This window comes from Humulus lupulus, chromosome 2 (assembly GCF_963169125.1).
Source record: "Humulus lupulus chromosome 2, drHumLupu1.1, whole genome shotgun sequence".
In the NCBI taxonomy this organism is placed as follows: Eukaryota; Viridiplantae; Streptophyta; class Magnoliopsida; order Rosales; family Cannabaceae; genus Humulus; species Humulus lupulus.
In genome coordinates, this window is record NC_084794.1 from 42,369,473 (window position 1) to 42,392,839 (window position 23,367).

A 23,367-nucleotide genomic window follows, 5' to 3' on the forward strand; every position below is an offset into this window, starting at 1 on the left:
CATGGAAGTTTACGTGGATAACATACTGGTGAAATCTAAGACAGCCCCCAATCATGAAAAAGATTTGGCGGAAGCATTTTTCAGTCCTTTCCAGGTTTGTGATGAAGTTAGATCCCCATAAATGCACTTTTAGGGTAGCCTCTGAAAATTTCTTGGGATCTATTGTCAGTGCCCGAAGAATAGAGGCAAATCCCGAGAAGATCAAAGCCTTGATTTAGATGCCATCACCAAGAAAGCACACAGAAGTACAAAGTCTGACTCATGGGATAGTAGCTCTTAGTCACTTCATCTCTAAGGCTATCGATAAGTGGATTCCCTTCCTTAACACCCTCCAAGGAGAATAGATGTTTGAATGGACGGAGGAGCGCGAATAGGCATTCCAGTAGTTGAAGGCTCGCATGGTGAATCATTTGATATTTTTGAAGCTTGTAGACGGAGAACCCCTCCTCCTCTGCTTGGCTATCTCTGAAAATGCCATAAGTGCTGCCTTAGATCGCAAAGAATGTCGCATCCAACACCCTCTCTATTATGTAAGCAAAATACTCCTTGGGGTGGAGTCCAGATATTCACTAATGGAGAAGCTAACTTTTTTCTTGATGATTGCTTCTCGGAAACTCAAGCCCTACTTCCAGACGCATCCTACTAGGGTCCTCACCAACCAGTCTTTAAGGCAAGTCCTCCTGAAGCTGAAGTCCTGTGGGAGACTCCTGAAATGGTCAGTCAAACTTAGCCCGTTCAACATCACTTGTCACCCAAGGACTAGCACAAAGGGGCAAGCACTAGCGAACTTAATTTCTGACTGCACGGGAACACACGAGAGACTCGAGGAGGCCCAGGTTGTAGGGCCCATACGGAAGTTTTTCGTAGATGGGTCATTTAATGAAAATGGGATCGAAGCATGCCTTATCTTGGTATCCCCCGAGGGACATAGATCGCATAGTGCCCTGAGGTTCGGCTTTGACGCCTCAAACAACGAAGCTGAGTATGAAGCCTTTGACTCCGAGTGGCCCCTAAGCTCAAAGCTGAGGGCCTCAAGATATATAGCGACTCTCAACTTGTCGTGAGCAAGTCCTTAGGGAGTACTAGGCTCGAGGAACCAAGATGGTCACGTTTCTAGACAAGACCCAAGAAATGTTGCACAGCTTTATGAGGTTTACCATACAACAAGTGCCATGGGAAAAGAATTCTAATGCGGACGCCCTGGCCAAACTTGCTACCACCAAAGACACGGAGTTGCTCACCGTGGTCCCCATTGACTACTTGGCTTCTCAAAGCATCACGACCCCCGAGGAGGTAGAAATGGTCCAGCCCTAAGATGGTTGGATGGGACAAATTGTGAAGTATCTTATCTTCAGATAGATACTACAAGAACAAAAAAAAAGTGGCTCGAAAGCCACATTATCAAGCGCCTCGGTAGGTAATCATGGACAAAAAGTTGTATAGGTGAAGATATTCATTGCCTCTACTCTGATGTGTGTCCGAGCAAGAGGTCAAACTCATCCTCTAAGAAGTGCAAGAGAGCTTTTGCGGGGACCATGCTTGGGGGCAGAGCTACCAAGAAAATTCTGAGACAAGGGTACTTTTGGGCTACTATTACGCCAGCATCCCCCAAGCTCCTCCAAATGAGCTCAAGCAGATGAAAAGACCTTGACCCTTCACAGTCTGCGCCATTGACTTAATTAGATCCTTGCCCACAGAAAAGGGAAAAGTAAAGTATGCTATTGTGGTAGTTGACTACTTCACGAAGTGGGTCGAGATCGAACCTCTCACTACAATAATCTCCAAGAAGGCATTTAACTTCATCATAAAACACATTGTTTGTTATTACAAGATCCTGAGAAAATAGTCTCTGACAACGACCTGCAGGTTGATAGTGAATTGTTCACTAACTTTTGTCAAAGGCATGGAGTCAAGAAGAGTTTCTCCATCGTAGCTCATCCTCAGGCAAACTGACAAGTGGAAGCGGTCAGCAAAACGCTTAACGCCACTTTAAAGAAGTGGATGGAATAGGTGAAATGCGTCTGGCCCGGGGAGCTTCCTAAGGCATTGTGGAGCAAGTGCTCCACTGCTAGGATATCAACTGACCACTCACCCTTCTCCATGGCCTACAGGTATGAAGCCTTGCTCCCAGTTGAGGGAGCAATTTCCATGCACCGAAGAGATACTTACGATCTTACCACAAATCATGTTTTATTTTAAGAATCATTGGACCTTGTGGAGGAGCTCTGAGAAGTGTCACAGCTATGCGTAGCATCCTACCAATAAAAGGGGGCCAAAGTGAAAGACAAAAAAATCAGGGTCGGAGACTTGGTGTTGCGAAGAGTTTTCCTGGAAACCCGAGATCCAGGGGCTGGAGTATTGGGCCCTAACTGGGAAGGCTCATACTAAGTCGAGAGCATCGTGTGTCCCAACACATAAAAATTAGCCCGACTGAACGGAGAGCTAGCGCCCCAAGTCTGGAATGTCAAGCATCTTCAATGGTATTACTAGTAGTATGAGCAATTTTATTTTCTAAATTTTATGATCATTTGTAGCCTTCGGGAAATTTAATGGAAATCGGGTGTACTAAACACGATAGATGAAATTCAAATAATTTGCTTGTTTTTATTTTTAATTTCCAAGTCTTATTTTTTTACATTTTACACCCGAGGAGTACCCGCTAGCTGGCCTAGACAAGTAAACGCGAACTAGTCTTCGACCACTTGGGGGGCATAGCTGGGTCACCTCGTAATGTAATCGCTCGTTAAGCACGACCTAGGGAATTAAGCTTATTATGAGCGGAATAAACCTAGTATTAAGATTTGCGAGAAAACGATATAACATGGGGAACTAATCCTGTTAAGAGCGGATTAAACCTAGTGTGGTAAAAACCAAAGTATTCTAAGGGTGGAGATCACTCGATTCATCTCCCAAGGACTATGTGCATGCGGAGCAATAATGAGTTCTCGACTTCCAATAGATGAAAGGTATAAAACCCGAGTCGTATGTACTTTGGTCCAAGCCTTAGTCACATTAATGAATTTAGAATTTTTTTGATATTTATAGTATTATTCAAACAATAATATAAAACAACCAATATATGCAAAATTTTATTTCCTTTAATTATTTAATAAAACAATGTCCATTACATATGCTTTGAGGGCACTATTCCTAACAATATCCCATTAGCCCTAGAAAATGGGGAGGCAAGTCTAAAGTTACCCTAACTTTAGCAAAAAAGACTCGAGTCTCCTAGACCGGGCACACAAACTAGAGAGCTCAGTGTGACTAGGTGCCCTTGAGACAACACTAAGTTCCCAACATCCTACGCTGTTTTGGTCTTCCAAGTCTCGAGTCACCTAGACTCGAATACAAGCATCAAATTGCCAAAACTCGATAACCTAAAGTTACTTCCAAGGACTAGGTGCCCGTGAAGCAACAATAAGCACTAGGAAGCCAAAAATCTTGTTGGATAAACAACGTTCGAGGTGCGAAGACTCGAGCACAATTTTCAAGTTGTACCAACTAGGGCACTCAAGTTCTAAGTCTGATATGACTAAGGCCCACATATGGTAGACAAGTAAAGGTTATATAAATAGATCTTTTACGTGATATCGCATTATGTTAAAAGTTGGAAGAAAAACCTTGTAAATTTTAAGTCCAATTTATAGTATTACTAAATGTTGTTAAAAAATGAGTTAAGTAAAAAAGCAAAGAAGGCAAGTATGGGCAGCTTCGGCAGCCTTTTCCACCTGCAAACATTCCTCGAAAAGCAACAGAGTCTTGTCTGTTCTCCGGTGAACTCCAAGTTCATCTCCCGATTGTGGAACAATGCCACGTAGAACACGTTCTCTGCGGTGGTGTAGACATCCTTCTTGAGGATCTCCACTTCTCGATGGAGAGACTTGGTATTCTCCATAACTTAGAGAGCCTTATCTTTGCTAGCCAGGGCTTTCTCGAGTGCCTTCGTGGTTTCACCATGATATTTATTTGCTTCCTCCGTAGCTCTCGAAGTATCCTTCGTGGCCTTAGCAGCCTCCTCTTTGGCTCTTCAAGTTGCATTCTTGGCATTATGGAGCTCTACAACTGTTATCACAGCTGCCTCCTTGAGCGCTTGGGTATGGACCTACTCTGCCTCCAATGATATCTACAGGCGGGTCAGCTCCTCAGGAGGCACCCTCATTTTCTTCTTCAGTGCCGCCACCCACGACTGGACTTATTGGAGTTCATAGGATTTCTCCATCATAATGTCTCTATGGTGATGGCAGGCCAGTGCTGACTAAGATTCAAGGCAATCAATTGATCACTTTGTGGCACAACACAATAGGAAAGGGATATCTGGTGGAAAGAGCTAATCTACCTGAACGGTGGCATGTCGGCACGAGGCGATGAGGGATGCCTCGTACTATCATCCAGTTGGGCAAAGTTGTGGGCAGCCAACACACACATTGTTGAGAAGACTCCCTGAAGATCCTCTGCCACTAGTGGAGCAATCACATCTCCAAGCTTCGCGGCATACAGGGTCTCCAGCTTCGCGCGACCTATGGGAGACTTCACCAGCCATTCCCTGGGAGGTTTCAACTGGAAAAAAGCCTCCCCGGTCTCATGAAGGGCCTTATTTCCCTACTCCATTTATGCCTTGAAATTCTCAAGTATCGTCTGGAAACGCTCAAGCATCACCCTTTCATATTTCTTCGGATACACCAGGAGGCGAGGTTGGTTCTCCATTTTCTGGCTCTACACTACTAGAGTCTCCCCGGCAGCTGGAGAGGGGGAAAAGGAAATTTTATATATAGGCATGTCCTCTACCTAGAGAATCTCCTCATAGGGGGAGGAGGTCCATTGCTGCTTCTCTAACAGAGGAGGAACCACCTCCTCTGGTAGTAGGAGCACTTGGATCCACTCCAAATCCAAGGGCTGAACAAGCGATATCAACCAAACTCTTTTGTTATGCATAAAACAAGACAGAAAATTAGCAATGTAAAAATAAAATAAAGTATATTTGCACACATAAATTAAAATATCCAAGTCGAGAGCACATGGGCTTCTCGGAAGCCCCACCACCAGGAAACTTCTCTAGGTGAAGAACTACGTACTGAATTCCCAAACAAGCCTTCCCATATCATAACCAGTCTGCGTGGAAGGACGTCACATCATCTAAGGGCACAAATCCCTCTGGGGGAAGATGCCTCCTCGGGTGGTTGAGGTACACGTCAATCAGGTCCTAGTAGTGTTGGAATTCTTCAGCAGTCTAGGGGTAGTCTGATGTGAGCCCACATCGGAGGAGTGAGGGAGAGACCCACATGTGCTCAGAACTTACCTTGTCCCCTACTTTTCTAGCATTGTAAACAATAATTGGAGATTTACCTTGATCAAGGAAAGAGCACTCTATCCCCGCTTGAAGCTCTTCCTTGAGCTCTTGATGTTCCTTAGCTTCTTTGGCTGCTCAAACAGCTTGAACGTTCTCAAACCGCTCCTCCAGCAGTCCCTAGTTAAATGTTTTGATGGCTCAACCAATGATGTAGTTGTTGTGGAAGGTAGCCAGTGTTCAAGACTTATTGTAATTCCTATATTGTGTCAAGTCCACTTTGCTGATTCGTTGCCCCGCCTAGAGAAGGCCTATGACTCTCAGGTTCTCCTTCGTGACTAGATGGCTCAATTCCAACTCTATGTCAAGGAGACCCTTCATCTCCTGTAGGTGATCTTCAGACACCTGGACGTGGAGAGTTTGGTAGAAAGGGTCTATATAACGAAAATCACTAAGTATTGGATGAGTTATGAAGACGAAAAAAATACAATGTTCAAACACGAAGATAAGGGAAGGATTGGCCTGCGTCGAGAAAGCATTGATGAAAAAGAAATGTTCTTTGTAATCCCTCACATGGATCTCATTGTGGTGAGGAATCTTGTATACGAGGTTGGGATGGGCATACTTCATCAAGGCGTAGTACACATCGAGGTTTCTCTGCTTCTTCCTCAGTGTGGTACCAAAGCTGTAGAAGTATAGGATCTTCGTTGGAGAACACTTTGGCCAATTCTAGTGAGCCTATACTCATTAGGGGACTGCTAGAACAGGGCAATCCCTAGGTACTTCAAGAAGCTAACGAAGTACTGAAGTAGTGACAAGGAAGCCCCCGCCATCACGTGGGATTGGCTCCACATTTTGAGGTCATGCACACTGCGATGTGCCCTCTCCGATTCTCGATAAAGGTGTACTAAGAACTCTTCTCCAATCTCGCAATGCTCATGATGCACTCCATGGAAAGAGGGTGATTCAGTTTTCTAGGATATTTCTTTTCTTCAAATCCCACAACTTTGCCCCTTTGTGTGGGTTGCGGAACGAGAGCTTCATTCACCTGTTCCTCTGTCATTTCCAGCTGCACCGGCCTCTCCGCGGCCATAACGACTTCTTGTACCACTAGCTCCCGTGCTAGTATTTGGGTCTCCGCCCATCCAACCTTTTGTCGCATGCTTCCTTCTTGGGCCATGAAAAGTATTTCCTTGTCGAAAGCATAGAAGCCTTGTTATTGTAGGTGTTGAGATTGGTTAAACATAATGGTTAAGATGTTCACACATTGAGGTGCAAAACACTTAATGATACAAAGGCATCTGCATTGTGTCGCCTGTGGTAGGTGACACATCACCTAAAAGTGCATAGGAATCAAAATCTGCAGCAGCCAGTGCATCACATGTTGTCTGGCGATGCATCGCGATCTATACAAGACCATACAGTTATGTGACTTAGCTCCAAACGATGTGTTTAAAAGATCTAATCCTATTGGTTGGACATAATGACGGTGCCTACGCTTTAAATAAGGGTTATTAGAGTTGAAAATCTTTGATCACAGTTATCAACTCTCTCTCAAACCTCTCTCTCTCTCTCTCTCTCTCTCTCTACCTCTCAAAGATCATATGTTTTCTCCAAGAAACTCACTAAGTATTTCTTAAATGGGTGAGTTTCAAAAGCTTGTTAAATCCCAAATCTCATTCTATCTTGGTGAAGCTTCAAGTAATAAGGGAAGGCTTGGAGTAGAGATTTTGGACAACAATATTCTTGTTGTGTATAAACCTTAAAGTTCCCTAAGTTTATAGATTCAAGTTGCTCAATACAAAATCTTGTATCTCTTTAACCCCACTCTTGTATTTTGTCATTCTATTGTGTTTATGTTGTTGGTATTGATGATTAAATATTTCTAAGTTTAGCATATAAACATTTAATCAATTAATCCACTGTTTTCAAGATTTGCATGATTTGCATTCATACCATGAACATGATTATTTGATTATCAATACTTCCATTCATATATTGAATAAGGTTCTTGATTAGCATCTAGGGTTTCTAATATTGAACCTTACTTATTATGCATTGTCGATTAAGAAAGTGTAAGGCCATAAATTCCCAACAGGAGGTGGTAGAGTTCTTTGGACATCTTAGACAAAAACCAAGAAGTTAGCATTTTTCCGAAGGAAAATGGGCCAAAACACGAGAATCTCTAAGATAACTGCTTGGAGAGTGGAGGAGGAAAATAATTCTATAGGGAAAGGAGTGTCCTCAGAACCCTAAATTGGCTCCCGCAGAACACCACCAGAAACTCAAGAACTTCTCCAGAATCTGGAAATTTTCCAGATTCCAACCAAATACCAAGAACGCCAAAAAATGCCAAAGAGCATGAATGGTCCATTAGTTTAAACACTAGCAAGGACCTATACAGAATAAAATAGGTCAAAATCACATCTAAATCCTAATATCCCAAAGAGGCTAAACATAAACCCAAAAATTGACATGAACAAAAATTCAAAAATGTTGACTTACTCGATATGAAACTCGGGTAAGAGCTTAGTCTGGTTTGAACATGGAGAAACTTGGTACAGTTTACCCATAAGTATTTGGCTTCTCTACAACCTTCCATAGTCATTGGTGAAGAAATTCTGAGCTTAAAGAACGTGTTCTTGGCGAGAAAGTGTTATGAGCTTTAAAATAGGGTGAGTTTTGAATGTCAACGTAAAGGATATGAGAGGCTAAGTTTTGAATTTATACTTTTGAACTTGGACGCGAAGTAATCAATCCTCGACCATCAATCATGCACTCAAGAGTGATCCAACGGTCCCGATGATCAAGGCACAAATCATGATCAAAATATGAGAAAAGGACACATCAGGTATATCATGAAAGGACAACTCAGATATGGAATAGACGTTTTGGGCATGGACGAGACCCCTCATTAAATGGCACAGAATGTGTAACGTCCTACTAATCCAGGATCATTACATTGTGTAATTAAAATATTTCTTAACTCGCTAAATGAGTCATTTGGTCTTAAAACATGTAATTTAAACTAACACAAGGTTTAGGTACTAAAAATTTTGGTCAAACATTAACCATTTTACTAAAAAGGGTTTAAGTCTTTACACGAGATCCCAAAAAGAGTTTATAACTATCAAAGACCCAAAGGGAATACAAAAGGCTGACCTAAGCGGGAAAATCAGGGTCCAACCCTAGTTCCAATAGATATCCTTGGCTGTGGCGGTTGAGTAGGCCGCTTATGTATAATCCACCCCTGAAGATTTCTAACTCATGGCTGGTCCAACTTTCCCTTGCCCTTACCTACACCACGTAGCACCCGTGAGCCAAGGCTCAACAAGTAAACATAAACATGCTCATAAGTTGTTAATCAACAGATTACAGAATCATAATTGACATGCCTAGCAGTAATAACCATACTCGTCAATGCATTTAAACCATATAAGCGGTTATGGAGCCATACTGGTGCCCATCGCACTATTCCTTTTGGAAATGGCTATAGAGTCGGTCAAATGTGCACCACGCTCCATGTTCAAAGTGGCTATAGAGTCGTGTAGGTGTATATCACGCTTCTATATTGGCCCCGCCATTATGGCCTACGTTCAGCACACTAATGGCGTCCATGACTTGTAAGCCGAGCTTCTATGTTGGCCCTGCCATCTCGGCTTGTGTTCTACACTCTAATGTCTTCCACAAATTATAAGTCGAGCTTCTATATTGGATTTTCCATTTTGGCCTGTGTTACGCACACTAATACCACCCTTGACTTATAAGTCGAGCTTTTTAATCCACATTAGTGACTATAAAGTTGCACCAGGGGCCCATGTCCCTTTTCCCATCTAACCAGCCTTAGAGCTATCCCAACGCATCTTGTGCTCTATTTTCTAGATGGCCATAGGGTCTTTCAAGCGTATATCACACTTTTGGGTTAGCTTAACCATGTCGGTCTGCGTTCAGCACGTTATTGCTGCCCCCCACTGATAAGTTGATATTTTTTATCATTTATAACAATTAAACCCTCGACTTATAAGCCGAGCTTTTCAATCATACATATACAGTTAAACCCCCAACTTATAAGTTGAGCTTTCCAATCATATATAATAAATAAACTCTCGACTTGAGCCGTGATGCTCAACTAGGCAAAGAGCCCAAAAATCCCTGCACTTGTGTCATGGCATAGCCCGCCAAGTGCCGTGGCGCTAAGGCGGTTCGAGGTAGGGGAGTTCATCTTGGCTGTGACACCCCCAGAACAGCGCTGTTGCGCGACCCTGCGAACTCAAAAACTAGTTATTCCAGAAAATGAATTGACCCCAAATCCATCCCAAAACATAGTTTTGACCATAATAATGGTCCCCGCAGCTCAGAAACACAATAAACATCCATACAAATTAACTGAAACATGATATTTAAATAATTCTTTAGAAACTTTCAAAACCAAAAGCATAAAAAAAGAGTTACCTCTGCAATAGGGAGCACGCATATAGACTTATATAAATGAGATCCTACAACTAGTATCAAAGACAAGTTTAGAACACCACAAAATGTGAGCTTTAGAGCTCAAAATGGAAGGTCCAAGGCCTAAAGAGCACACAATGTGGGCTAGAAAAGTGGCTGGTGGCAGCTAGGGCTTTGACCCATTCGCAGCCAATAAAAACATGCCACATGGCGCGAATGGACAAAGGGCAAGGTGTAATGCCCTGAAATCCTTAATGTTGTTTAGTGGCTGGATTAGTAGGTCGAGAAGGCCATAACTGATTTATTGTGCCATTAAATTATTATATGCATGTTTATGTGAATTATATTATAATATGATGTTAAATGCATGCATGTGGGTCCACATTTCATTATAAGGGCATTTTGGTAATTTGGCTCATTGAGGGCATATTTGTATATTTTGGTGCATGTTTGTGATTTATGGATGAGATCCCATTATTATGTGGATATGTTTGAGCTATTTGCCATGAGATGATCTGAGGATGCAAGTTAGCGGTTTTGTCATAACGGGGTCAATTATTGGGATATCAGGTAATGAGAATGATTATTTGATGATATATTAGGAGTTAGTAAGACCAGAAGGAAATTCTGGGACTTTTGACTATTTTTACCCTAGGGACGTTTTTGGCACCCCGAGCATTAGGATTTATTTGAGACTACTTAAGCTTGAAGTAACCTGTCAGAAGGAAACCTACGCTCAAACACCTTTTCTCTAGCACCTGTTATCCTTTTTGACCATTCGTCGCAATTTCGAAGGAAACTTGGGTTTTAGGAGTCGGAATCAAGCGAGGATCGAGGCATAGCGATGCTAGGAAATATTAGAAGTTTCTTGACTGAAGGATTTATCAAGAAACAACTTGATAAAAGGTAATCTAAGCTTTAAGTTTTGAGTTTTAGATTTTCTAAGCTTTGATTTGGATTTTGTGTGTTGATAAGTTTTTTATTTATTTGAGCTTCGGGATTTGATGATTTTGTATCATTGGGATGTTTGGGAACTTTGATTTTGGATTTGGAGATGTTTAGATAGGTTTCTGGAAGGATTTAGAAGTGGAAAATTGGGGTTATGGCTGAGTTTCCAGGTGGGGTCGCGACCCTGTTCTTGGGGTGCTGCGACCCGAGCTTGGTGTAGGTGGGCGGTGGAGCTGAAGGGCCTGGGGGTCGCAGCGCTGGGGAAGGAGGGCCGCGACGCTTGGTGCAGGTGCCTTAGGCTGGTGTCTCTGTCTTGGCTGGGGGTCGCGGCTTAGTGAGGTGGGGGTCGCGGCACTTGAGGGTTTTTGTGGTCGAAATAGTGTTTTGATCATGGGAACTCAAACCTTAGGCCTCGGGATCGTTCCTACTACCCAGTTTAGTGGGATTTGTTGTCCCGGAGGCTAGGTCTTGGTTCAGGAACCTTTTTTATTCATTTTATTGATGGAATACCATAATTGGTTATGACTAGGTGACCATCAAGAAACTAAGAGGTTGATCATTCTCAAGGGTCGTTCTTTTATTAATTCTCGCTCGAACTAGAGGTAAGAAAACTGCACCCGATATATATGACATGCATGGTTATTAGTGAAGCATGTTGAGTATTTAAATGTGGACAGTGATTGCATATTAATGCTTAGCAGATCTTGCTTACTTGTGAATGGCACTGACTTACTAGTCAGAATCGATAATGGTGTCAAATCCGTCTGTGAAGTTGTGACTTACTAGTAAAGTTCATCAATGGTACTAAGCTTTGGTCGTGTGTTACTGACCTAAGAGTCAGGAGTGGCATAAGCGTCATGAATGCCGAGCCGATGGAAGATTTGATCTAATCGGCATCTGCATTGAATGACTCATCATGAGCATTAATGTCGAACCGACTCCAAGTTCGATGAAAATTAAAAGCGGTTGCCTAGTTCTATGATTAGTTACTCAGAGCTAGGACTAGAAGGCGTAGGTGACCCTATCCTCACATGGCTAAGGATACGGAACCCACAGTAGTGACTCCATGGTCACTTCCATAGTTTACATTGGTGACTCGCTCATCAGTCACATATCATGTTTAAGCTAGTGACTTGATCACTTATTTGTAGAGGGTGCGGAATCCCATGTTAGTGACTTATACATCTGTCACTCATCAGTTTATGACTTTAAGTCCTGGATGATTATCATGATCATCCTTTGATATTATATATGTGCAGTATTGAGTTTTCTTGTTGGGCTTTGGCTCATGGGTGTTATGTGGTGCAGTTAAAGGGAAAGAAAAGCTCACCAAGCCTTGAGTGGAGAGCTTAGGTGGTGATGTGTACATAAGCGGTCGCTTGACCACCACGACTAAGGAGTTTCTCAGAGGAACTAGGGGTTTACCTTATTTTTGCCGCTTAGATCGGGGGGTTGTAAATTTACACTGTAATGACCGTTTTAAATTGTAAATAGCTTGTAAACATTTTTGTGGGCCCATGAACAGTATTATATTTTAAATAAAATATATCATTTCCTTTTGATTGGTTTTACACCTTAACCTATTAATAACACCTAGATGCACATTTATAACCAAAGAACTCGATTAGCTTGTTAAGCACAATTCAAAGATCACAGTAATGGTCTTGGGGTTACCAGGGCATTACACAAGGGCTGGAGAAGAGGCAGGTCAGAATGGGACCAGGCGTGGGTCAACGGGCAGGCAGGGGCGCGGGTCGGACAGATGGATGGTTGGGCTGGCAGACGCGTGTCGCGTGTCGTGTGTCGTGTGGAGAGGATGCCACTTGGTGCTGTAAGTGAGAGGAGAGAAAAGGTGGACTGGGCTTGGGGTCTTTTGGGCCTTGCTCTTGGACTCCAATAATGCCATTTTTCAATTGATTTTCATATTTAAGTCTTTATTTCTTCTTTCTTTTTCTTTATGCCAAAATGCAACTTTAAATCCTACAAAACAACAATAAATTAAATCATAATAAAATATTTTCATTTATAAAATAAATGATATTAATTAAACTTAATTTATTTTTACCATTAAAATCAATAAATATGCATTTTTCACCACTAATCACAACCCCCAACTAGCTTATTGCAAGTCCCTATCAATTCAAGTGGATAAAAATCATTACCAAGACGAGTTAGTGAACTAAATTATGCAAAACCATTTAATAAAATGTTTAGTGAGAATTTAAAAAATGTTATTTAAAACTATCAAAGTTGCAATTCAAGAGTCTTGTGTGTGGGTGCACCAAACCATATTCATCTTTCCATAATTCATAACACAAACAATATTGAATAATCACCAAAGAATAAAGTCTCTTCTCCAAATCCTCACAAAGATATTGAAAATATTTTTACGGGATATGGTTGACACTCTTGGAGTTGGAAATTTATCAATTGACGCTAAAAAATGGATGTTATCGTTTTAGGACAATCAATGTTAACGAATATTAATCAAAAGATAGTTTAATCAATTAATTGGAATCTAAATGACATAAAAACCTTTAGGATTTTACGAATGATATTAAGAGCCAAAATAAAGAACAAAACAAAATTAGATAAATAAAATACACAAACTCTTTTTTTTTTATGACATAAATTGAAAACAAATGTAGTAATGTTGAATTTCTTTTTATTTGACAATTTTTTTTCAACAAAAGTACAAAAGATGAAGATGAAAAATGTTGCTCTTGTTCCTTTTTTTTCTTCTTTTTTTCATTCATTATATATTTCTTCTTTTTCTTTTTTTTTTATAATTAATTTTTTTTTGACAAGAGACAACATAAAAAAATACAAGAAATTAAAAAGGAAATTACAATTAAATACAACATAGGCTCTTTAGAACAAAAATTATCCCTCTGGTAAATGTCATGCTTTAAAATCCAAAAAATTAACTTTACCAACTCAAATGATCAATAGATGTTTTCAAAGTTGTTTTCTCATCCTCACAACTCACAAAAGTTAAAAGCTTTAAACTTTATGATTTTTCTCAACTGAATGTGTTCACATTTTTTTTTATGTTTGGTTGTGCATGAAATTACTCTAAAAAATTACTTTCTAATAGTAAAAATAGCAAACACCAACTCACAAAATTTTGTTGTCATGAATTTTGCAAAAAGTTAACTCAAAATTTAAAAATGGTAATCAAAATATATTTCAACACATGAATATGCTCACTACCCCCCAACTTTAGATGAGACATTGTCCTCAATGTCTAATGTTATGCACATTGTGGGAGCAAATAACAAAATGATGACCAACAAACAACTATAAAACCCCAAAAAGTGAAATTCGCAACAAAAAATAAAGACACAAATTAAAACAAATCACACCAAAAAGAAAGATAAAACATGATCAGTCTTTGGTAGACAAAAGCATCGCTTTCAGGTAAGTCTACCAACTGCATATTTGCATACTATCCTGTATCAAAAATGAATTTTCTTTTATCCTACGTCTAAAAAAATAGAAGCGTTAGTAACATTTTCAGGATAAAGAAAATGTTTGGTTTCAAAATCGTGGAGGAAATTTGGTGAATGTTTCATTGCAAATATGTTTATGATTTCCTCAATGATTAAATCTATCACATCAGTATGATAGCTCTTATGTATTTTTGGAGTGGTTGAAAAAAAAATTGGATGGGAAAGAGTTTCACTCCAAATGGTAATAGCATCATCCTCATCAGGTTTAGGAATGGGAGTAAATGATGGCGCTATGGTCTCAAGCTGAGATGGTAATTGACTTAGAGTATGTGCATTGATAGTGTTGGTCAATTCTGAAAGTTGAGTGCTAGTTTCCCTAAAAGCTTTCACGAATTATCTATTGAACTCTCTTTGCTCCTCTATAAATGTGTGTAAAGTGTCCTCTAAGGAATTCCTATTAGTCTAAACATTATATTGAGGTTCATGAGGGAAGTTAGAAAATTCATGCTCAAAATTTATGAGAGGCGGTGCATGGTGGTTGCACTCAGGCTTCCAACTAAAATCTATAGGGTTGGTCCAATTAGAATTATGATTCCTATAGCCGGCTCTTGCGAAGTCTCAATTACGTTCATCATAATCTACCTCGGGAACCTCATAACTTTCTCTATCAAACTTAGTTTCTAAGACTTCAAGTTCTCGGTATTCTCTTACACTAAGTTTGTATGCACTCCTAAAATTTCTAGTGCCCTTAGTAGCACTAGAATTATGATTGTTTCTTAATGAAGAATAATACATTGGAAAATACATCTCAAAACGTTTCTTTTCTTCTTCATTCATTTTGTGTATTTTGTTATTTTATGATTATTTTTTTTTGTTTTGTTTTACTTGTTTCTAGGTCAATTTGAGGGTTTTAGAATAGTCCCACTTAAAACCCACACTTTATCTAGAACTCCCCAAGGTTCATAGATAATTGTGGAGGGGTCACAATTCACAAAAACGGTCTTCTTACATTCAACACTTATTAGAACTCCCCGAGGTTACTAAGTAAGCATGGATGGAACTTTACTCAAATTGGCCTTTAAATAAAAATTGTTTATGTTGACAAAACAATCTTTGTTTTTATTATTATTATTATAATAATAATTATTATTATTATTATTATTATTATTATTATTATTATTATTATGATTATTTGTATTTTATGATTCTTTTAAGATTTAAAACCAAAAAATTAAAAAAAAAACTAATAACAAAAAAATTAAATAAAGAAACAAATCTAACAATAATAAATAAATAAAAAAATATCTAAACGCAAGAAATAAGATACTTACAAAGCCTAAACAAATATTATAGAAAAAAACAAATGAATAAAAGGGCTAAAAAAATTCTAAGAAAGTAACATTTTTTTTCAAAGATAGAAAATAAACTAAAGTAACCCTACATACACATAAAAAGAAAAAGAACAAAAGTAAGATAAAAAAAATATAACAAATCCTAAACACAAATAATTAAAATAAATGAAAACTAAACTAACAAAAGATAAGCAACCAATTTTTTTAAAGTTTTTTTTACTACAAATAAAAAAAGAAATAAAATAAAATAAGCTACCAAAAATAAATTAATAAGAAAAAAACAAAAAAACTAAATACACACAAAACAAGCTTTTTTTATTTTTTTACAATAATAATAAATAAAAAGATAGAAAAAAACTAACAAAATAAAAATAATAACAAAATAAACTAAGAATAAAACTAACAAACCCTAGAAAAGAAATGATAGGAATTTTTTTCTTTTAACACAACTGTTGACGTCGTTTTTCCTCAACTTAAAATGTAGAGCATGTAAACAGTAAATAATTATGGCCAGGAAAACACAATAAAACAAGGAGAGTTTTTTACGTGGTTCAGTAGTTAACTCTGCCTAGTCCACGAGTCTTTGTTATTAGAACTTAGGAAATTTCTGGAAATCCTTCAGGGATGAATTCTCCAGAGTTTCTCTCAAGATCACAAAAGTTTGGTCCTTTACAAAGGTACATGACTTCTCTATTTATAGAGGAAGTCTCAGAATACTCTCCCACACGTTTTGGGAAGTTATCCTATATATTAATAAATTTAATGGCTTTGAACTGCTTCTTGAAATCCTTCGACAGCTGATCTCAAGAAGTAATCAAATGTCTTTTATATTTCTCGAACCATCTTTTTGCTGGTCCCGTAAGTGATGCTGGAAATAACATGCATCTGAGCTCGTAACCCACGTTACTTGCTCTCATTATTGTATTGAATGTACTCAGATGGCTGTATGGGTCGGACTTTCCCTCAAATGGTGGGACATGAGGGATCCGAAACCCTTGAGGAAGCGGAGTGTTGGAAATATGGGGAGCGAACGGTTCGAGCTCCTCGTCAGAATCCTCATCCCGACTCCGACCTCGCTCATTCTGCAAAAGCCTAAAGGCCTTTTCCAACTCATCAATTCTTTCTTGGATCGGGTCTGCGAGGGGCCTTGCTTGAAATTGGCTATCATTGATCAGAATTCCAGGCTCGCGCCTCCGCAGGGGATCTTTACACCCATTTGGGCGATCCCTCAGGTCCGGGTCTGACGAGTTAACATTACCCCGATTCTGATTCAAGTGTTCCCGCAGGTCGGAGCGGTTCCTGTGGTTCCCACTATTCTTTCGACCTTGATCATACATACTGACTGATCTAGTATCTCCTGAGTCGTCAGTGGTAAGACTCGTCGTATGATTATTTTGAGATGGGTCTCTTTCATGCTGCCTCGGTTCTGCAGTGCGAGACCGAGACATTTGACTTCTTTTAGATTGGGCGCCTCTCCGCTCCCTGAAGGCTTCTCTGTTGCCTTGCCTCCTTCCCGCACATCATTCCTCATCATCTCAAACTGGTTGAGCATTCCTGCGAGGCGATGAAGGGTATCTTATAGGCGATGGAGGGAAACATATGGGTGACGGTGGCTGCCACCTATTTCGAGGCCTAGATGGTCCAGAGTTCGCCCGAGACGGGTCGGTTACATTCTGCGTGTTACCAGGGATTTGATTCCAAGCCTCTGTAGGGGCTCGGTTATTCCCAGTTCCCATTGGTACCTCCGCAGTTGAATTAACCGGAGCCCTAGCTCGGGTACTTCTTCGGGGTCTCAAGGGAGCGAATTGCTCTGCTTGTGCCGGAGGTTGCTCTGGCCTCCTCGTGGGAGCATATTTTCGAGGACGTCCATGGGGCCTGCGGGGAGGAACATGCACGTCCCTCGGAGGAGGCGCTTGGTTCTCACGCGGAGGTGGGGGCTGAGCCGCGTGAGCCTCTGCGGCTAATCTAGCCAACTCCTCATTCCTCTTATTGGCTTCAGCCAATTGTTTTTTCAGCTGTCGGTTTTCAAGTTCCACAATGGGGACGTACTGCTCAGGATTGTAATACATATCCTCATCCCTTGGGGCTAGAGGTGCTGGAGGTCCCCGAGAATCAGAGGACTCACTCCTCTCCTCAGTATTTGGGTTTACCATTGGCTGCTTCCCAGGGCGTCTTGGATAGTTTTCTTCAGCAACGTTCTGATCGTCTGCGGCCATAACTGTTCAAGGATCGCACTGCTTAAGGCTCTCAATGAAAGCACCAAACTGTTGATGCCATTTTTCGTCAACTTAAAATGTAGAGTACGTAAATACTAAAGAATTATGGCCAGGAAAACACAATAAAACAATGAGAGTTTTTTACGTGGTTCAGCAATTAACTCTGCCTAGTCCACGAGTCTTTGTTATTAGAACTTAGGAAATTTCTGGAAATCCTTCAGGGATGAATTCTCCAGAGTTTCTCTCAAGATCACCAAAATTCAGTCCTTTACAAAGGTACATGACTTCTCTATTTATGGAGGAAGTCTCAGAATACTCTCCTACACATTTTGGGAAGTTATCCTATATATTAATAAATTTAATGGCTTTGAAGCCCGTAACTCCTATATACAAGGAAACGTCCCCTTAAGACCAGGGGGCGTGTAACCGACTAATAAATATCCCTTTACTGTAGGGAAGTCACAACAATAATATCTCTTGAATGCATGGACTGTGTCCCTTCAAGAGACCTATTAAGCCGTTCGAGATCAGCAATCAACATCATGCCCGTCTAAGCCTCTGAGCGAAGTACAAGTTGTCTTGTTTTCCCGAAATCAGTTCGGAGAGGGTAAGTACTACCGAGACCGCCTTACCCCGAGCTTACACTCATACCAAGCTCGGGCCACTTGATCCGAGGTCATATGACAATGGACATACTCTAATGTTCTGTCTTCCGAGCTTGCAAGAACTTCAAGGCTGCCCATCTTCGAGGTTGCCAACTGCTTTGAAGGTTCGGTATCTATATTACGAGCATGTATTTCGACCATCTCGAACTCACCCCTGACGGATCCAGCTTTGGAGGTTACGACCTCAAGACTCGAAAACTCTGCCTCAACCTCGGCGGACCTACTAGTCTCAAAGCCTACTGCGGAAAACCCTTCCAAGGGAAAGAAGAATGAAGGGAATAACCTTGAGGCCGAAGGGGGAAAGAAGAAGAAGGGGAAAGATATTTCTCTGTGTACAAAATGTACACCGAGCTCAACGAGTCTCGGGAGAACATATACCTGGCTAATGAAAACCAGGTCCCCTTCAGGCGTCCAGACCCCATGAGAAATCAGAAGTCCAAGAGGGACTCCAACAAATATTGTCGATTTCACAGAGATACCGGGCACACTACTGATGAGTGCCGACAGTTGAAAGACGAGATCGAAGGATTGATCTCGAGAGGTTATTTCAGACAGTATGTCAAAAACCAGAATACTAATCAAGCGTCTACAAGCCAGAGGGCAATTGCGCCACAACCTACACAAAAAAACAATTCCCAAGCCAGGGAAGAAGATAGGCCCCCTCCAATTGATGGAGAAGACGTGATAACCATCTCGGGTGGGCCTCATCTCGCAGGTATGGGCAGGAATGCCCAAAAACGATATGTGAACGAGCAAAAGACTAGGGACGGGTCTCCTTGTGAACCCGAACCTAGAGGTCCAAAATGCCAGAAAGTTGATGTAACGCCCTGGTTACCCCAGAACAGTTACGGTGAACCGGAAATTTGACTCATTGCCTGAGTCCTTTGGTTAAAAACGTGTTCTAAGTGTTATTAACAGGTTAAGGTGAAAACCAATAAAAAGGAAAGGATACATTTTATTTGATACATAAAATTGTTCATGGGCCCACAAGAACATTTACAAGTTATTTACAACTCAAAAAGGTCATTACTGTTCCAAAATTTCAAACCCCGGCGACCTAAGCAGCAAAAATAGGGTAAACCCCCTAGTTCCTCTGAGAACTCCTTGGCTGTGGTGGTCAATCGGTCGCATATGTACACATCACCACCTAAGCTCTTCACTCAAGGCTGGGTGAGCTTTTCTTTCCCTTTACCTACACCACATAGCACCCATGAGCCAAATCCCAGCAAGAAAACAAAGTATTGTATGTAAACATCATCAAATGATTATCATTATAATCATACAGAGCTCATAGCTTTCAAACAGATGAGTGAATATCACTTGAGGTTCGGGTAAACCATACTGAGTGACTGACAAGCAGGTCACTAATTCAAATGGAAGAGTGGCTGCTGGGTAAGCCACTGGCCTTCAACAAATGAGAGACTGATGGGTAAGACTTTACCTTAACAAGTGAGTGACTGATGGGTAAGCCACACAAGCGCTTATAATATTCGTTGAACTTGAGGTCGGTCCGGCATTAATGCTCTTTGAGTCATCCAATGCAGAAAGTCGATTAGATTTAATCTTTATTGGCTTGCGTTGAACACGCTAAGGCCGTCCTGACTAATGAGTCAGCGCAATGTGACCAGTGCCCAATACCACTGTCAAACCTGACTAATGAGTCACAACTTCACAGTTGATACTAGCACCTTTGCCAAATCTGACTAATGAGTCAGTACCATGCATAAGTGAGCAACATTTGCTAAGTATTCCACAATAAATTCATGTCCAAATTTATACAACCAACATGCCTCATGAATAACCATGCATGTCACATATGGGGTGCAGTTTTCTTATCTCTGATTCAAGCTAGAATGAACAAAAGAACGACCCTTGAGAACGGTTTAGCTTTTAATCCTTTAGCAGTTACCTAATCATAATACATTATAGGATACCATTAATAACATGATAATCAAGGATTCCCAAACCAATATCTATTCTCCAAAACATCAATCCCCACTATTCCGAGTAGTAGGAGTGATCCCGAGGCCCAAAACCATGTTCCCGAGGTCAAAACATGCAAACGGGGTGAAATCTGGGCGAGGGCTGCGGCCCTAGCACCTTGGGCCGCGACCCCCAGAACTTCCTAAAGTAAGGGCTGTGGCACCCCTCATCAAGGGCCGCGGCGCCCAGCAGGCACAAAAAGCCCCACTTGCTTCTTCAAGATAGGGCCGCGGCACCCCAAGAACAGGGTTGCGGCCCCCAACTCTGGGCCATTCCAAAACGCGTTTCTAACACTCCAAAATCATACCTAAACATTCCCCAATCATCAAATCAAAGTTCCCAAGCTTCCCAATGCTTCAAAACCCTCAAAACCCAAGGTTCGAACAAACCGAAAACTCAACAATTTACAAAATCTAATTCAAAGCTTTGAAACTCGAAAAAATTCAAAACTTTAAACTTAGATTACCTTCGATTAGGTTGTTTTTTGTCAAATCCTTCGGTCAAGAAGCTTCTAATCTTTCCTAGGATCGCTATGCCTCAATCCTCACTTGATTCTGACTCCTAGAACTTAAGATTTCTCCAAATATGCTTCGGGTGGCAAAAATGAACTAAAGAAGGAGAACGAGAGGTTTTCTAATGGTACGTTCTATCTGACAGCTACTTCAAGCTTAAGTAACCTCAAATAAAACCTAGTGCTCGGGGTCCCAAAAACACCCCCGGGAACATTATAGTCAAAACTTCTAGAATTTCACCCTGATCTCGATAATTCCCAATTTATCCTCAAATAAACATTTCTATTACCCCAAAATTGACCTCGTTATGAAAAAACCGCTAATCCACTAAATATGACCGTCTCATGCCGAATAGCTCGAATATATCTCTATAATGATGGAATCTCATTCACAAATCACATCATGCACCCAAATACACAAATTTACCCTCAATGGGCCAAATTATCAAAACAACATAATATTTCAAATGTGGACCCACATGCATGCATATATCATCATATTATAATATAATTCACATAAACATGCATATATTCATTTAATCGCATAATTAAGAAATTACGGCCCTCCCGGCCTACTAAACCGCCACTAAACTACATTGGAGAATTCGGGGCATTACAGTTGAATCTCAACCGATTACCTTTTCTGAGGATGATGCGTCCCATGTTCAGTTCCCTCACAATGACCCGCTGGTCATCACGCTCCAGCTCCCGAATAAGAGAGTTCACCGAGTTCTCATTGATAAGGGGAGCTCCGTGAACATCCTCTATAAGGCCACCCTAGAAAAGATGGGACTAGCGCTTCGAGACCTAAAAGTGTGTGCAACAACTTTGTACGGATTTTCAAGAGAGGGGACTACCTGTATGGGGTCCATCGAACTCCCAGTAACCTTGGGAGACTACTCGGTCTAGGTGACCAAGATGATGGAGTTTGTAGTAGTGGATCTGCCATCAGCCTACAACGTGCTGAATAGGACACCCGCCCTAGTAGGGCTGGGGGCAGTCTCGTCTGTAAGACATTTGGCTATCAAGTTCCCGACTTCTAGTGGCATCGGGACGCTGAAGGGAGATCAGTTAGCTGGAAGGGAATGTTATAGCATTTCCGTAAGAGGAAAGAAACAAGTGGGCGAACAAACACTCGTCGTTATCCAGAATAAGGACGGGACGATCTTGGAGATAGACGAAGAGATCGACCCAAGAGTGGAGGAAAGAGCTGACCTCGAGCCATTAGAAGAGCTCGAGAGTGTCAGGCTCAAAGAGTCAGATCCATCGAGAACAGTAAAGGTCGGGAAACATGTGTGCGAAAAGCTAAATAGCAAATATTGTGAGCCACGCGTTAAATATCGATAAAAGCTTCCCACGGAAGCAACAAAAGCGAAGACAGCTGGACGACAATAGAAAGAAGGCACTGGAAGAGGAAGTCGACAGGTTAAAAGCAAACCGATTAATTAGGGATGCTTTTTACCCCGATTGGGTAGCCAATCCGGTACTGGCTCCGAAGCCCAATGGGACGTGGCGAACCAACATTGATTACTCGGATCTCAAGAAAGCCTGTCCAAAAGATTGTTTTCCCTTACCACAGATTGACCAGCTCGTGGATGCCATGGCAGGGCATGGATATTTGTCATTCATGGATGACTATTCTGGATATAACCAGATTTCCATGCATGCCCCTGACCAGGAACATACGAGCTTCATAACAGACAAAGGCTTATATTGTTATAATGTCATGCCATTCAAACTCAAAAATGTTGGGGCCACATACCAGCGGCTCGTGAACATGATGTTTTCGGAGCAAATATGGAACAAAATGGAAGTTTATGTTGATGACATGTTAGTCAAGTCCCAACTTAACAATAACCATGTTGATGATCTCGAAGAATGCTTTGCCGTGCTCCAGAAGTATAACATGAAGCTTAACCCTCAGAAATGCTCCTTTGGGGTATCTTCAAGAAAATTCCTGGGTTTCATTGTAAACGCTCATGGAATAGAAGCTAACCCAGACAAGATCCAGGCCCTGATCGACATGCCCTCACCTCGAAGACCCAAAGATGTCCAAAGTTTGACCGGTAGGATGGCGGCACTAAGTAGGTTTATCTCGAAATCTACAGACCGTTGTCTTCCATTTTTCAACCTATTGAGGGGAGGCAAGAAATTTGAATGGACGGAAGAATGCGAGTTAGCCTTCCAGGAGCTTAAAAAGCACCTCGCAGAACCCCCCATTTTATCAAAACCTATTATGGGAGAAGTGCTATATTTATATCTTGCCACTACCGGGCACGCCATAAGTGCAGTGCTCGTGCGAGAAGAAGAAAAGGTGCTGAGGCCCGTGTATTACATCAGTAAAAGATTACTAGGGGCAGAGTCGAGATACCCCTTGATGGAAAAGCTAGCTCTCAGCTTAATTCATTCATCTCAAAATCTTCGACCCTACTTTCAGGCACACCCCATCCATGTATTAACTGATCAACCACTAAGACAAGTCTTGTGTAAGCCAGAAGCTTCGG